At 60.1% G+C, this 14,633-nt stretch overlaps 1 long non-coding RNA gene across 1 annotated transcript in view; it reads right to left on the bottom strand.

Annotated features, from left to right (window-relative positions):
• Positions 1 to 10,566: 10,566 nt before the first annotated feature.
• LOC140411603 (uncharacterized) overlaps positions 10,567 to 14,633 on the bottom strand; it is a 35,853-nt gene continuing 31,786 nt past the window's right edge. Inside the window, exon 3 of the long non-coding RNA XR_011940895.1 lies at positions 10,567 to 10,654. This is a non-coding gene — a long non-coding RNA (uncharacterized lncRNA). The remainder of the gene's footprint in view (positions 10,655 to 14,633) is intronic.

Genomic DNA, 14,633 nt, shown 5'->3' with positions numbered 1-14,633 from the left:
CACAGAGAGAGCGAGGGACACAGAGCGAGCGAGGGACACAGAGAGCGAGGGACACAGAGAGAGCGAGGGACACAGAGAGAGCGAGGGACACATAGAGAGCGATACAGACAGAGCGAGGGACACAGAGAGCGAGGGACACAGAGAGCGATGGACACAGAGAGCGAGGGACACAGAGAGATCGAAGGACACAGAGAGAGCGAGGGACACAAAGAGAGCGAAGGGCACAGAGAGCGAGGGACAGAAAGAGATCGAGGGACACAGCGAGAGCGAGGGATTCAGCGAGAGCGAGGGACACGGAGAGCGAGGGACACGGAGCGCGAGGAACACACAGAGAGCGAGGGACACGCAGAGAGCGAGGGACACGCAGAGAGCGAGGGACGCACAGAGCGAGGGGCGCACAGAGCGAGGGACGCACAGAGCGAGGGACGCACAGAGCGAGGGACACAGAGCGAGGGACACAGAGCGAGGGACACAGAGCGAGGGACACAGAGCGAGGGACACAGTGAGCGAGGGACGCAGAGAGTGAGGGACGCGGAGAGCGAGGGACGCGGAGGGCGAGGGACACTGAGGGCGAGGGACACGGAGAGCGAGGGACACGGAGAGCGAGAACACAGAGAGAGCGAGGGACTCAGCGAGAGCGAGGGACGCAGAGAGTGAGGGATGCACAGAGCGAGGGACGCACAGAGCGAGGGACGCACAGAGCGAGGGACGCAGAGGGCGAGGGACACGGAGAGCGAGGGACACGGAGAGCGAGGAACACGGAGAGCGAGCGACACAGCAAGAGCGAGGGACACAGCGAGAGCGAGCGACACAGCGAGAGCGAGGGACACAGCGAGAGTGAGGGACACAGCGAGAGCGAGGGACACAGAGAGAGAGGGACACAGAGAGAGAGGGACAATGAGAGAGAGGGACACAGAGAGAGAGGGACAGAGTGAGAGTGGGACAGAGTGAGAGTGGGACAGAGTGAGAGTGGGACAGAGAGGGACACAGCGAGAGAAAGTGGGTCAGAGAGAAAGAGGGATACAGCGAGAGAGCCAGAGAGAGGGGGACACAGAGAGAGCGAGGGACACAGAGAGAGCGGGGGACACAGAGAGAGCGGGGGCACAGAGAGAGCGGGGGACACAGAGAGAGCGAGGACCACAGAGAGCGAGGACCACAGAGTGCGAGGGACACAGAGAACGAGGGGCACAGAGCATGAGGGACACGGGGAGCGAGGGACACGGGGAGCGAGGGACACGGGGAGCGAGGGACACGGGGAGCGAGGGAGACGGGGAGCGAGGAAAACAGAGTGAGCGAGGGACACAGCGAGTGCGAGGGATACAGAGAGAGCGAGGGACACAGCGAGAGCGGGAGACACAGCAAGAGTGAGGGACACAGCGAGAGCGAGGGGAACAGAGAGAGCGAAGGACACAGAGAGAGGGGGGGACACAGCGAGAGAGACAGAGAGAGGGGGACACATCGAGGGAGGGGGACACATAGCAGGAGAGGGACAAAGAGAGAGCGTGGGACACAGAGAGCGAGGGACACAGCGAGGGCGAGTGACACAGCGAGAGCGAGGGACGCAGAGAGAGCGAGGGACGCAGAGAGAGCGAGGGACACAGAGAGAGTGAGGGACACAGAGAGAGCGAGGGACATAGAGAGAGCGAGGGACACAGAGAGAGCGAGGGACACAGAGAGAGCGATACAGAGAGAGCGAGGGACACAAAGAGAGCGAAGGACACAAAGAGCGAGGGACACAGCGAGAGCGAGGGACACAGCGAGAGCGAGGGACACAGCGAGAGCGAGGGACAGCGAGAGCGGGAGACACAGCAAGAGTGAGGGACACAGAGAGAGCGAGGGGAACAGAGAGAGTGAAGGACAGAGAGAGAGGTGGGGACACAGCGAGAGAGACAGAGAGAGGGGGACACATCGAGGGAGGGGGACACATAGCAGGAGAGGGACAAAGAGAGAGCGTAGGACACAGAGAGAGCGAGGGACACAGCGAGAGCGCGAGACACAGAGTGAGCGAGGGACGCAGAGAGAGTGAGGGACGCAGAGAGAGCGAGGGACGCAGAGAGAGCGAGGGACGCAGAGAGAGCGAGGGACACAGAGAGAGCGAGGGACACAGAGAGCGAGGCACACAGCGAGAGCGGGAGACACACCAAGAGTGAGGGACACAGAGAGCGAGGGGAACAGAGAGAGCGAATGACACAGAGAGAGGGGGGACACAGCGAGAGAGACAGAGCGAGGGGGACACATCGAGGGAGGGAGACACATAGCAGGAGAGGGACAAAGAGAGAGCGTGGGACACAGAGAGAGCGTGGGACACAGAGAGAGCGAGGGACACAGAGAGAGCGAGGGACACAGCGAGAGCGAGCGACACAGCGAGAGCGAGGGACACAGCGAGAGCGAGGGACAGAGAGAGAGTGGGACAGAGAGGGACACAGCGAGAGAGAGTGGGTCAGAAAGAGAAAATGACACAGCGAGAGAGCCAGTGAGAGGGGGACACATAGAGGGAGAGGGACACAGCGAGAGAAAGAGCGAGCGACAAAGTGAGAGAGAGCAAGGGACACAGCGAGAGAGAGCGAGGGACACAGCAAGAGAGAGCGAGGGACACAGTGAGAGAGAGCGAGGGACACAGCGAGAGAAAGCGAGGGGCACAGCGAGAGAGAGAGAGGGACACAGTGAGAGAGAGAGAGGGACACAGCGAGAGAGAAGGACACAGCGAGAGAGAGGGACACAGCGAGAGAGAGGGACACAGCGAGAGAGAAGGACACAGCGAGAGAGAGGGGGACACAACGAGAGAGAGAGGGACACAGCGAGAGAGAGAGGGACACAGCGAGAGAGAGAGGGACACGGAGAGCGAGGGACACGGAGCGCGAGGAACACACAGAGAGCGAGGGACACGCAGAGAGCGAGGGACACGCAGAGAGCGAGGGACGCACAGAGCGAGGGACGCACAGAGCGAGAGACGCACATAGCGAGGGACGCACAGAGCGAGGGACGCACAGAGCGAGGGACGCACAGAGCGAGGGACGCACAGAGCGAGGGACGCACAGAGCGAGGGACACAGAGCGAGGGACACAGAGCGAGGGACACAGAGCGAGGGACACAGAGCGAGGGACACAGAGCGAGGGACACAGTGAGCGAGGGACGCAGACAGTGAGGGACGCGGAGAGTGAGGGACACAGAGGGCGAGGGACACAGAGGGCGAGGGACACGGAGAGCTTGGGACACGGAGAGCGAGAACACAGAGAGAGCGAGGGACACAGCGAGAGCGAGCGACACAGCGAGAGCGAGGGACTCAGCGAGAGCGAGGGACGCAGAGAGTGAGAGATGCACAGAGCGAGGGACGCACAGAGCGAGGGACGCACAGAGCGAGGGACGCAGAGAGCGAGGGACACGGAGAGCGAGGGACACGGAGAGCGAGGAACACGGAGAGTGAGCGACACAGCGAGAGCGAGGGACACAGCGAGAGCGGGCGACACAGCGAGAGCGAGGGACACAGCGAGAGCGAGGGACACAGCGAGAGCGAGGGACACAGAAAGAGAGGGACACAGAGAGAGCGAGGGACACAGCGAGAGCGAGGGACACATCCAGAGCGAGGGACACATCCAGAGCGAGGGACACAGCGAGAGCGAGGGACACAGCGAGAGCGAGGGACACAGCGAGAGCGAGGGACACAGAGAGAGGGACACAGAGAGAGAGGGACAATGAGAGAGAGGGACAGAGAGAGAGAGGGACAGAGTGAGAGTGGGACAGAGTGAAAGTGGGACAGAGTGAGAGTGGGACAGAGAGAGAGTGGGACAGAGAGGGACACAGCGAGAGAAAGTGGGTCAGAGAGAGAGAGGGACACAGCGAGAGAGCCAGAGAGAGGGGGACACAGAGAGAGCGAGGGACACAGAGAGAGCGGGGGACACAGAGAGAGCGGGGGCACAGAGAGAGCGGGGGACACAGAGAGAGCGAGGACCACAGAGAGCGAGGACCACAGAGAGCGAGGGACACAGAGAGCGAGGGGCACAGAGCGCGAGGGACACGGGGAGCGAGGGACGTGGGGAGCGAGGGACACGGGGAGCGAGGGACACGGGGAGCGAGGGACACGGGGAGCGAGGGACACGGGGAGCGAGGGACACGGGGAGCGAGGGAGATGGGGAGTGAGGAAAACAGAGTGAGCGAGGGACACAGCGAGTGCGAGGGACACAGAGAGAGCGAGGGACACAGCGAGAGCGGGAGACACAGCAAGAGTGAGGGACACAGCGAGAGCGAGGGGAACAGAGAGAGCGAAGGACACAGAGAGGGGGGGGACACAGCGAGAGAGACAGAGAGAGGGGGACACATCGAGGGAGGGGGACACATAGCAGGAGAGGGACAAAGAGAGAGCGTGGGACACAGAGAGCGAGGGACACAGCGAGAGCGAGGGACGTAGCGAGAGCGAAGGACGCAGAGAGAGCGAGGGACGCAGAGAGAGCGAGGGACGCAGAGAGAGCGAGGGACGCAGAGAGAGCGAGGGACACAGAGAGCGAGGGACATAGAGAGAGCGAGGGACAGAGAGAGAGCGAGGGACACAGAGAGAGCGATACAGAGAGAGCGAGGGACACAGAGAGTGAGGGACAAAGAGAGCGAGGGACACAGAGAGATCGAAGTCACAGCGAGAGCGAGGGACACAAAGAGAGCGAAGGACACAAAGAGCGAGGGACACAGAGAGAGCGAGGGACACAGAGAGAGCGAGGGACACAGCGAGAGCGAGGGACAGCGAGAGCAGGAGACACAGCAAGGGTGAGGGACACAGAGAGAGCGAGGGGAACAGAGAGAGCGAAGGACAGAGAGAGAGGTGGGGACACAGCGAGAGAGACAGAGAGAGGGGGACACATCGAGGGAGGGGGACACATAGCAGGAGAGGGACAAAGAGAGAGCGTAGGACACAGAGAGAGCGAGGGACACAGTGAGAGCGCGAGACACAGAGTGAGCGAGGGACGCAGAGAGAGCGAGGGACGCAGAGAGAGCGAGGGACGCAGAGAGAGCGAGGGACACAGAGAGAGCGAGGGACACAGAGCGAGCGAGGGACACAGAGAGCGAGGGACACACAGAGAGCGAGGGACACAGAGAGAGCGAGGGACACAGAGAGAGTGAGGGACACATAGAGAGCGATACAGACAGAGCGAGGGACACAGAGAGCGAGGGACACAGAGAGCGATGGACACAGAGAGCGAGGGACACAGAGAGATCGAAGGACACAGAGAGAGCGAGGGACACAAAGAGAGCGAAGGGCACAGAGAGCGAGGGACAGAAAGAGAGCGAGGGACACAGCGAGAGCAAGGGATTCAGCGAGAGCGAGGGACACGGAGAGCGAGGGACACGGAGCGCGAGGAACACACAGAGAGCGACGGACACGCAGAGAGCGAGGGACACGCAGAGAGCGAGGGACGCACAGAGCGAGGGGCGCACAGAGCGAGGGACGCACAGAGCGAGGGACGCACAGAGCGAGGGACACAGAGCGAGGGACACAGAGCGAGGGACACAGAGCGAGGGACACAGAGCGAGGGACACAGAGCGAGGGACACAGAGCGAGGGACACAGTGAGCGAGGGACGCAAAGAGTGAGGGACGCGGAGAGCGAGGGACGCGGAGGGCGAGGGACACGGAGGGCGAGGGACACGGAGAGCGAGGGACACGGAGAGCGAGAACACAGAGAGAGCGAGGGACTCTGCGAGAGCGAGGGACGCAGAGAGTGAGGGATGCACAGAGCGAGGGACGCACAGAGCGAGGGACGCACAGAGCGAGGGACGCAGAGGGCGAGGGACACGGAGAGCGAGGGACACGGAGAGCGAGGAACACGGAGAGCGAGCGACACAGCAAGAGCGAGCGACACAGCAAGAGCGAGGGACACAGCGAGAGCGAGCGACACAGCGAGAGCGAGGGACACAGCGAGAGTGAGGGACACAGCGAGAGCGAGGGACACAGAGAGAGAGGGACACAGAGAGAGAGGGACAATGAGAGAGAGGGACACAGAGAGAGAGGGACAGAGTGAGAGTGGGACAGAGTGAGAGTGGGACAGAGTGAGAGTGGGACAGAGAGGGACACAGCGAGAGAAAGTGGGTCAGAGAGAAAGAGGGATACAGCGAGAGAGCCAGAGAGAGGGGGACACAGAGAGAGCGAGGGACACAGAGAGAGCGGGGGACACAGAGAGAGCGGGGGCACAGAGAGAGCGGGGGACACAGAGAGAGCGAGGACCACAGAGAGCGAGGACCACAGAGTGCGAGGGACACAGAGAACGAGGGGCACAGAGCATGAGGGACACGGGGAGCGAGGGACACGGGGAGCGAGGGACACGGGGAGCGAGGGACACGGGGAGCGAGGGAGACGGGGAGCGAGGAAAACAGAGTGAGCGAGGGACACAGCGAGTGCGAGGGATACAGAGAGAGCGAGGGACACAGCGAGAGCGGGAGACACAGCAAGAGTGAGGGACACAGCGAGAGCGAGGGGAACAGAGAGAGCGAAGGACACAGAGAGAGGGGGGGACACAGCGAGAGAGACAGAGAGAGGGGGACACATCGAGGGAGGGGGACACATAGCAGGAGAGGGACAAAGAGAGAGCGTGGGACACAGAGAGCGAGGGACACAGCGAGGGCGAGTGACACAGCGAGAGCGAGGGACGCAGAGAGAGCGAGGGACGCAGAGAGAGCGAGGGACACAGAGAGAGTGAGGGACACAGAGAGAGCGAGGGACATAGAGAGAGCGAGGGACACAGAGAGAGCGAGGGACACAGAGAGAGCGATACAGAGAGAGCGAGGGACACAAAGAGAGCGAAGGACACAAAGAGCGAGGGACACAGCGAGAGCGAGGGACACAGCGAGAGCGAGGGACACAGCGAGAGCGAGGGACAGCGAGAGCGGGAGACACAGCAAGAGTGAGGGACACAGAGAGAGCGAGGGGAACAGAGAGAGCGAAGGACAGAGAGAGAGGTGGGGACACAGCGAGAGAGACAGAGAGAGGGGGACACATCGAGGGAGGGGGACACATAGCAGGAGAGGGACAAAGAGAGAGCGTAGGACACAGAGAGAGCGAGGGACACAGCGAGAGCGCGAGACACAGAGTGAGCGAGGGACGCAGAGAGAGTGAGGGACGCAGAGAGAGCGAGGGACGCAGAGAGAGCGAGGGACACAGAGAGAGCGAGGGACACAGAGCGAGCGAGGGACACAGAGAGCGAGGGACACAGAGAGAGCGAGGGACACAGAGAGAGCGAGGGACACATAGACAGCGATACAGAGAGAGCGAGGGACACAGAGAGCGAGGGACACAGAGAGCGATGGACACCGAGAGCGAGGGACACAGAGAGATCGAAGGACACAGAAAGAGCGAGGGACACAAAGAGAGCGAAGGACACAGAGAGCGAGGGACAGAAAGAGAGCGAGGGACACAGCGAGAGCGAGCGACACAGCGAGAGCGAGGGACACAGCGAGAGCGAGGGACACAGCGAGAGCGAGGGACACAGAGAGAGAGGGACACAGAGAGAGAGGGACATGAGAGAGAGGGACACAGAGAGAGAGGGACAGAGTGAGAGTGGGACAGAGTGAGAGTGGGACAGAGTGAGGGACAGAGAGAGAGAGAGACACAGAGAGAGAGGGACACAGAGAGAGAGGGACACAGAGAGAGATGGACAGAGAGGGACACAGCGAGAGAGCCAGAGAGAGGGGGACACATAGAGGGAGAGGGACACATAGAGGGAGTGAGGGACACAGCGGGAGAAAGAGCGAGGGACACAGCGAGTGAGAGCGAGGGACACAGCGAGAGAGAGCGAGGGACACAGCGAGAAAGAGCGAGGGACACAGCGAGAGAGAGCGAGGGACACAGCGAGAGAGAGCGAGGGACACAGCGAGAGAGAGCAAGGGACACCGCGGGAGATAGGGACACAGCGAGAGAGAGGGACACAGCGAGAGAGAGGGACACAGCGAGAGAGAGGGACACAGCGAGAGAGAGGGACACCGAGAAAGAGAGAGGCACAGAGAGAGCGAGGGTCACAGAGAGAGCGAGGGACAGAGAGAGAGCGAGGGACACAGAGAGCGAGGGACAGAGAGAGCGAGGGACACAGAGAGCGAGGGACACAGAGAGCGAGGGACACAGAGAGCGAGGGACACAGAGAGCGAGCGACACAGAGAGAGAGGGACACAGAGAGAGTGGGACAGAGAGAGAGTGGGACAGAGAGGGACACAGCGAGACAGAGTGGGTCAGAGAGAGAGAATGACACAGCAAGAGAGCCAGAGAGAGGGGGACACATGGAGGGGGAGGGACACAGCGAGAGAAAGAGCGAGCGACAAAGTGAGAGAGACGAGGGACGCAGCGAGAGAGAGAGAGAGACACAGCGAGAGAGAGCGAGGGACACAGCGAGAGAGAGAGAGGGACACAGCGAGAGAGCGAGAGGGACACAGCGAGAGAGAGAGAGGGACACAGCCAGACAGGGAGGGACACAGCGAGAACGAGGGACACAGCAAGAGCGAGGGACACAGCGAGAGCGAGAGCGAGGGACGCAGGGAGAGCGAGGGACACAGCGAATGCGAGGGACACAGAGCGTGAGGTACACTGCGAGAGCGAGGGACACAGAGAGCGAGGGATACCGCGAGAGCGAGGGACACTGCGAGAGCGAGGGACACAGAGAGCGAGGGACACAGCGAGAGCGAGGGACACAGCGAATGCGAGGGACACAGAGAGCGCGAGGGACAATGCGAGAGCGAGGGTCACTGCGAGAGCGAGGGACACACAGAGAGCGAGGGACACACAGAGAGCGTGGGGCACACAGAGAGCGAGGGACACAGAGAGCGAGGGACACACAGAGAGCGAGGGACACACAGAGAGCGAGGTACACACAGAGAGTGAGGGACACACAGAGAGCGAGGGACACATCACGCGACGGACACAGCGCGCGGGGGTCACAGATAGCGAGGGACACAGAGCGCGAGGGACACAGACAGGGACAGAGAGCGCGAGGGACACAGAGCGCGAGGGACACAGAGAGCAAGGGACACAGAGAGCGAGGTACACAGAGAGCGAGGGACACAGAGAGCGAGGGACACAGCGAGAGCAAGGGACACAGCGAGAGAGGGACACAGAGAGAGAGGTACACAGAGAGCGAGGGACACTGCGAGAACGAGGGACACAGCAAGAGCGAGGGACACTGCGAGCGCGAGGGACACACAGAGAGCGAGGGACACAGAGAGCGAGGGACACAGAGAGCGAGGGACACAGAGAGCGAGGGACACAGAAAGGGAGAGACACTGAGAGGGAGGGACACAGAGAGCGAGGGACACAGAGAGCGAGGGACACAGAGAGCGAGGGACACAGAGAGCGAGGGACACAGCGAAAGCGAGGGACACACAGAGAGCGAGGGACACAGCGAGAGCGAGGGACACTGGGAGCGAGGGACACTGGGAGCGAGGGACACTGGGAGCGAGGGACGCAGAGAGCGAGGGACACAGAGAGCGAGGGACACAGAGAGCGAGGGACACAGAGAGAGAGGGACACATAGAGGGAGCGAGGGACACAGCGAGAGAGCGAGCGAGGGACACAGTGAGAGAGAGAGAGGGACACAGTGAGGGAGAGAGAGGGACACAGCGCGAGAGAGAGAGGGACACAGCGAGAGAGAGAGAGGGACACAGCGAGAGAGAGAGAGGGACACAGCGAGAGAGAGTGGGACACAGCGAGAGAGAGAGGGACACAGCGAGAGAGAGAGGGACACAGCGAGAGACAGAGGGACACAGCGAGATTGAGAGGGACACAGCGAGAGAGTTGGACACAGCGAGAGATTGAGGGACACACCAAGATTGTGGGGGACAGAGAGAGAGAGTGTGACAGAGAGGGACACAGCGAGAGAGAGGGGGACAGAGAGGGGCACAGCAAGAGAGAGGGGGAGACAGTGAGAGACGGACACAGCGAGAGAGACAGAGAGAGGGGGACACATAGAGGGAGAGGGACACAGAGAGAGTGGCACAGATAGAAAGTGGTACGCAGTGAAAGAGAGTGATAGAGTGAGATAGGAGGACACAGAGAGAGACAGGGACACAGAGGGAGAGAGGGATACAGAGAGGGACAGAGAGAGGTGGGCACACAGAGAGAGTGAGGGACACACAGAGAAAGAGGTACACAGCGGGTCAGGATGTGAGGTTTCGGGGACGTGAGTGGGTCAGGATGTGAGGGTTAGGGGACATGAGGGAGTGATGGTGTGAGGGTGCCAGGGCGTGAGGCAGTCAGGACATTGAGGTTATCAAAATGACCGTTTTCATTGAATCCAAATTGTTTCAGTAAATTCTAATCTCAGGAATTGACATCAGAGCATTTCCGTGAAAAATCCCATTGAACCCCCTTGTCTAATAAAATGATGTTGTTGCCGATGACCGTGTATTAATTCAGGAATAAACTGTACATCTCACAGTGTGAAAAAGTCAAATTGAATCCATATTTATAGAGCAGCTCATTGAAGAAATCTGTCTGTGAACAACACGTAAAATATGAAGTGAAACTTTGCAATGAGCTTTGTTTTTGTGGCCAGGAATCTTCTCTTAAAATGGAGGCAGAAATGAAGTTGTGTTTAACTCACATTCTGTGATTTCTTGCTGGTTTTTACTCATTCTATGGAAAGCCTTCCTAAGGCGACAGACGAATGGTTATTCCAAACATCAGAAATTCTGAGGGAAACAAATGTTAAACCAAAGACAGAAATAATGACAGGACATTGCTGAATCTCTTGTTGACTGCTGAATTAACATAACCATAGACAGGACAAGTGTCTTCCTTAGCAGACACAGGAACCACACCGAGGGAGACATTCCTGACAGAACGTCGGGGGTGGGGTCTGTACACAGGTCACTGAGGAGATCTCAGTCCAAACTGTTTCCAATCATTTCCCAAATGTTTGACAACATTTGTGGCACATCCAAAATTTATGATACTTTGCTGTCTGTATTCTGTGAATCCAGCTGTGAAATATCTTCACTTCAATGTCTTTTCCCCAACACTATCCCCATATCCCTTTATGTCAATGGCATTTAGAAATCAGTCAATTTCTGCATTAAACTTAATCAATAGCTTTCCATCTTTGAGAGTGGAGAAATCACCAGGAATGTGGGATTTGATCTCCAGGGTTAGGTTGGAGAAACAGGGCTCGTTCAGGCCCTATTGAACCAATATCTCCTCCTAGGACAGTCTGGCAATCTCACTATCAGCCAATTGACCCTCCGCTGCACTCCCTCTCTGGCAACTATATCCTTTCTATGTTAGGGAGACCGAAACTGTACACAGTACTCCAGGTGTGGTCTCACCAAGGCCTTGTGTAACTGCAGTAAGACATCTCCACTTCTGAACTCAAATCCCTCTTGCAATGAAGGCCAACATATCATTGGTCTTCTTAACTGCTGCTGCACCCCCTCTCTACTTTCAGTGACTGGTGTACGAGGACAGCCAGCTCTCTTTCTACATCCACATTCCCCAACAAATCACTGTTTAAATCAGACACTTTCCATCAGTATTTTGTTATACCAACGTGTACAAATGTCAGAAATGACTGTGCTGTGCTCACCTAAAATGGCCACCATTAAGTAACTTAAAATGGCTGACTGCTGATCGTGGATTTTATTTTGACAATATTCCCAGACAGACAGAGAGAGAAGCAGAAACAGAGAGATGGAGAAACTAATAGAAGACATTTATTTGAGATTTTGAAACTCCATCAAACATGACCAGCAAAGGAACATCATGGGGTTAGACACAGATTCCTCTACATTGTCCCTGGCAAACACTCCCAGGACAGGTACATCACGGGGTTAGATACGGAGTAAAGCTCCCTCCACATTGTCCCCATCAAACACTCCCAGGACAGGTACATCACGGGGTTAGATACAGAGTCGCGAGGGACGCACAGAGAGTGAGGGACGCAGAGCGAGGGACGCAGAGCGAGGGACGCAGAGCGAGGGATACACAGAGAGCGAGGGACACACAGAGAGCGAGGGACACACAGAGAGCGAGGGACACACAGAGAGCGAGGGACACAGAGATAGCGAGGGACACAGAGATAGCGAGGGACACAGAGATAGCGAGGGACACACAGAGAGCGAGGGACACACAGAGAGCGAGGGACACAGAGAGAGCGAGGAACACTGAGAGAGCGAGGACCACAGAGTGCGCGAGGGACACAGAGTGCGCGAGGGACACAGAGTGCGCGAGGGACACAGTGAGAGCGAGGGACACAGCGAGAGCGAGAGACACAGCGAGAGCGAGGGACACAGCAAGAGCGAGGGACACAGCGAGAGCGAGGGACACAGCGAGAGCGAGGGACGCAGGGAGAGGAAGGGACACAGCGAGAGCGAGGGACACAGCGAGAGCGAGGGACACAGCGAGAGCGAGAGCGAGGGACACAGCGAATGCGAGGGACACAGAGCGCGAGGTACACTGTGAGAGCGAGGGACACAGAGAGCGAGGGACACTGCGAGAGCGAGGGACACAGAGAGAGCGAGGGACACTGCGAGAGCGAGGGACACAGAGAGCGCGAGGGACACGGCGAGAGCGAGGGACACAGAGAGCGAGGGACACAGAGAGCGCGAGTGACACTGCGAGAGCGACGGACACAGCAAGAGCGAGGGACACAGCGAGAGCGAGGGACACAGCGAGAGCGAGGGACGCAGGGAGAGCAAGGGACACAGCGAGAGCGTGGGACACAGCGAGAGCGAGGACACAGCGAATGCGAGGGACACAGAGCGCGAGGGACAGAGAGAGCGAGGGACAGAGAGAGCGAGGGACACTGCGAGAACGAGGGACACTGCGAGAGCGAGGGACACTGCGAGCGCGAGGGACAATGCGAGCGCGAGGGTCACAGAGTGCGCGAGGGACACAGAGTGCGCGAGGGACACAGAGTGCGCGAGGGACACAGAGTGCGCAAGGGACACAGTGAGAGCGAGGGACACAGCGAGAGCGAGGGACACAGCAAGAGCGAGGGACACAGCGAGAGCGAGGGATACAGCGAGAGCGAGGGACGCAGGGAGAGCAAGGGACACAGCGAGAGCGAGGGACACAGCGAGAGCGAGGGACACAGCGAGAGCGAGAGCGAGGGACACAGCGAATGCGAGGGACACAGAACGCGAGGGACACTGCGAGAGCGAGGGACACAGCGAGAGCGAGGGACACTGCGAGAGCGAGGGACACAGCGAGAGCGAGGGACACAGCGAGAGCGAGGGACACTGCGAGAGCGAGGGACACAGAGAGCGCGAGGGACACTGCGAGAGCGAGGGACACTGTGAGAGCGAGGGACACTGCGAGAGCGAGGGACACAGATAGCGCGAGGGACACTGCGAGAGCGAGGGACACAGAGAGCGAGGGACACAGAGAGCGAGGGACACTGCGAGAGCGAGGGACACAGCGAGAACGCGGGACACAGAGAGCGCGAGGGACACTGCGAGAGCGACGGACACAGCAAGAGCGAGGGACACTGCGCGAGTGTGGGACACTGCAAGAGCGAGGGACACTGCGAGAGCGAGGGACACAGAGAGCGCGAGGGACACTGTGAGAGCGAGGGACACTGCGAGAGCGAGGGACACTGAGCGCGAGGTACACTGCGAGAGCGAGGGACACAGAGAGCGAGGGACACTGCGAGAGCGAGGGACACAGCGAGAGCAAGGGACACAGCGAGAGCGAGGGACACAGAGAGCGAGGGACACTGCGAGAGCGAGGGACACAGAGAGCGCGAGGGACACTGCGAGAGCGACGGACACAGCAAGAGCGAGGGACACTGCGAGAGCGAGGGACACTGCAAGAGCGAGGGACACAGCGAGAGCGAGGGACACTGCGAGAGCGAGGGACACTGCAAGAGCGAGGGACACTGCGAGCGCGAGGGACACAGAGAGCGCGAGGGACACTGCGAGAGCGAGGGACACTGCGAGAGCGAGGGACACTGCGAGCGCGAGGGACACAGAGAGCGCGAGGGACACTGCGAGAGCGAGGGACACAGCGAGAGCGAGGGACACAGCGAGAGCGAGGGACACTGCGAGAGTGAGGGACACTGCGAGCGCGAGGGACACAGAGAGCGCGAGGGACACAGCAAGAGCGAGGGACACAGCGAGAGCGAGGGACACTGCGAGAGCGAGGGACACAGCGAGAGCGAGGTACACTGCGAGAGCGAGGGACACTGCGAGAGCGAGGGACACTGCGAGAGTGAGGGACACTGAGCGCGAGGTACACTGCGAGAGCGAGGGACACAGAGAGCGAGGGACACTGCGAGAGCGAGGGACACAGCGAGAGCAAGGGACACAGCGAGAGCGAGGGACACAGAGAGCGAGGGACACTGCGAGAGCGAGGGACACAGAGAGCGCGAGGGACACTGCGAGAGCGACGGACACAGCAAGAGCGAGGGACACTGCGAGAGCGAGGGACACTGCAAGAGCGAGGGACACAGCGAGAGCGAGGGACACTGCGAGAGCGAGGGACACTGCAAGAGCGAGGGACACTGCGAGCGCGAGGGACACAGAGAGCGCGAGGGACACTGCGAGAGCGAGGGACACTGCGAGAGCGAGGGACACTGCGAGCGCGAGGGACACAGAGAGCGCGAGGGACACTGCGAGAGCGAGGGACACAGCGAGAGCGAGGGACACAGCGAGAGCGAGGGACACTGCGAGAGTG

This window comes from Scyliorhinus torazame, chromosome 4 (genome assembly GCF_047496885.1).
Source record: "Scyliorhinus torazame isolate Kashiwa2021f chromosome 4, sScyTor2.1, whole genome shotgun sequence".
Taxonomy (NCBI): domain Eukaryota; kingdom Metazoa; phylum Chordata; class Chondrichthyes; order Carcharhiniformes; family Scyliorhinidae; genus Scyliorhinus; species Scyliorhinus torazame.
The sequence above is the reverse complement of the archived record's forward strand: the minus strand, read 5'-3'. Positions and strand labels throughout refer to the sequence as shown.